Source organism: Varroa destructor, unplaced genomic scaffold (assembly GCF_002443255.2).
Source record: "Varroa destructor unplaced genomic scaffold, Vdes_3.0 BEIS01000004.1, whole genome shotgun sequence".
Classification (NCBI taxonomy): domain Eukaryota; kingdom Metazoa; phylum Arthropoda; class Arachnida; order Mesostigmata; family Varroidae; genus Varroa; species Varroa destructor.
In genome coordinates this window covers 5,761,516-5,764,352 of record NW_019211457.1, presented here as the reverse complement: position 1 = coordinate 5,764,352, position 2,837 = coordinate 5,761,516, and the positions used below count along the sequence as shown (strand labels likewise).

Genomic DNA, 2,837 nt, shown 5'->3' with positions numbered 1-2,837 from the left:
ATACTTTTCAAAGTACTTCTACGACTTAAGGCTTTTTTTATACTCTCGATATTTATCGGGAGAACAAAATGTTTTTGGCAACAGTACTCACATACATTAAAAAAGTAAATTGGAATAATTTCGGCAAAAATTGCAAAAACTTGCAAAAAATAAAGAAATTCTAAATCCAATTTTACACTCAATCCACAAAAATGATGATTATTGAGCAAATCAGAAAAAAATTGAGCAATTTCCCTGAATTAATACTACGTTTTATTAAAAAACGAAACATTCCCAGTAAAAATGCCAAAAATCCACACAGCTCTTTTCGCGATAACGCTCTAGCAATCAACGAAAGATGAAGTTCTAGTAACCTGCATTACAACGGATCGTTTTGGGGTCGAACAAACCAGCCGAACTAGACTTAAATTCAGAAATGATATTTTATGAAAAATATTCAATTTTGACTGGTATTTTCCGTAAGTCATATTTTTTTTTAAATCATTTTTTTTATGCCTGAATTCTCTACTTTTTTGTTACTTTCTATCTTAATCAGGTGGTTGTCGGGAAGTTGTGACCTCTTGCTTGGGCCTCTGTATTAGCGAAGTACCGCAGACTTGCTCAATTTTTGGTACCATTGTCTTGCTTCTGCATAGTATACTGGTCTCCTATCGATTTTGCCGCATTGAAAATATACTATAGTGCAACGATGCCTCTATTACAGCCTCGGAATTACTTATTGTCGCGAACAGCAGCGACACCGCATATTCCTAAGCAGCCTTCATTGAGTGTAGTTCCTCAGTTCTTCATGGAACCTAATTAACACGGTAAGCAGTCTATGGCGGATCAGGTTTGGATCTAAATACGTTAGTGTTTCCTTGCCGACGATATTTCTTTCGATTCGAGATAGATCATTTTATAAACCGACCCAGATTCATCTGGCAAAAACCTATAGATCGACCTGGACCCACCCAGCGACAGTACAAGGAATCTTACAAGAACAAACATTACTGTGTAGTACACACAAATATACTGCAACAACCTCACTTCTTTCGTTCGGTCCCTACCTGGTAAATGTATAAAATATCCTCGTCGGTGTCCTTTCGTTTCAATTCCCAACCGAAGGTCAATACTCTTTCGTTGACTCCCAATACAAGGACCGGCACAATCTTTACCATTATACTCGTCGATGTTATTTCGTAGGTAGATCACTTTATAGGTGCACTAGCGCGCGCCTCTAAAAAGCAGACCTTATTTTTCGCGTAGCCGTCTGTTCTGCTCCACATGTCGTTCCGTCATTGTTCAGGCTTCTTCTTGTCTTTCACGATGATTCTTTTGCCGATCATAACGTGCCTAAAATTGTATCAGGCTCTTTGAAAAAAAACGGAACAGTAAAAGCCAGTGTAGGCTGGGTTTGCACAGACGGCGTCCCATATGCTTTTAAAACTAGGTCAAGCGACTACTCCCAAACCTCAGCAAGACATTTCCGAACGTCTAGAATTTGGGTGCATGCAGTGGCCAATCGCGGCACCTGTTCCGGAAATACGTTGTTTTGTATATTTTAGTACTATAATAATAATAATAACACAACGTATAATGAAAGCTGGTCCATTTTATAAGATCAACACATAATTGTACGGGCGCGTACATGTTGCTATCCATTATGATCGTAATTAAATCTCGTTATACGGCCAGCCCGCTTGTTTGAGCATTAGAGGTGCGCCTGAAAGTCAGCACAGTAGCAACGTGTGATATGATCAGTACTTATCTAGGTGTTCCTGTGATCTAGTTTTTCCCACGTTTTAAATCTGGGGCACGCACAAGCCTTGTTCAGCCCGCAGCAATGGAAGAAAGCCTGTATGCGACGTGGAAACTGCTAGTTATTGCACCTTATTCCATTAAAATAATAGCAATTTAGGAAGTTGCTGTTATAATGAACTTAAATCACCTTTTTTTTTTGGTATCGTTGAGCAGTAAAGTGTTCTTGGTAATACGCAATTACCGTAAATTCAAAAAGCAATACTGTACACATCCAACAGTCTGTGGTTCTTTAAATAACACACTTCAATAAATAAATCATCAATAAACAAGTATCTATAAAAGCCGCTGCGTGCACTTGGGTAAGGTTTCTCCGGAAATATCTTTGGTTACCACAAAACGCATGGTAATTTTCTTTGATTAGCAAGTAAACGCTCGATACGCACAGAACAAGTTTACTAAAAACATGTTTAGCTTTACTTAATATCATCGGAAAAATTGGCTGGTCGTGTCCCTGTAGGGGCTATGTGTCAAGCTTAACATCGTTTCTCCTAAAGAAAAGACTACACTTTGATAACAGCCAGCACTGCATGAAACTATAGATAGCGAAGTTTCTCGATTTAATCTTTTCTCAGGACCGCGTATATAAGAGTCGCTCGAAACGCTTTGTGTCACTCGAAGTCAACGCTTGGCTTAGACAAGAGCATGGATCGCCCAGTCCAATAACAGGTGAAAGGTAGACGCGCGGCTCAGAGGAGGAGGCTCCGATGCAGAGGCGCAGGTCCAAGAGTGGCTTGCCTCGACCGTCAAGCTGCGCCCGATCAGACGCTGCCGTGTCACCCAGCCAAGGAGAACAGCTGGTTTGTGGCGGCTTCGTGCTGCTAGTAAGACTCCGATTAACATAGTTACGCGTCGACGCCGTCTATGAGAGCTCAAGGGACTTCGGGGTCGGAGTGACCGGGGTGAACGAGGCATGCAGATACTCGAAGTGCTTTTCAGCACGTGAGATATTGAATAAATGAGTTGAAACGCGTTGAAACGTTGTCTCATTATTATATATATTATTATATTATATATATTAATATTATATATTAGGTATA

General features: G+C 40.2%; 1 long non-coding RNA gene across 1 annotated transcript; it reads left to right on the top strand.

Moving 5' to 3' along the window:
• Positions 1–547: 547 nt before the first annotated feature.
• LOC111249347 (uncharacterized) lies at positions 548–2,776 on the top strand. Its single transcript, XR_002672880.2, has 2 exons — positions 548–806; positions 2,373–2,776. It is a non-coding gene; the product is annotated as an uncharacterized LOC111249347 (long non-coding RNA).
• Positions 2,777–2,837: the final 61 nt, after the last annotated feature.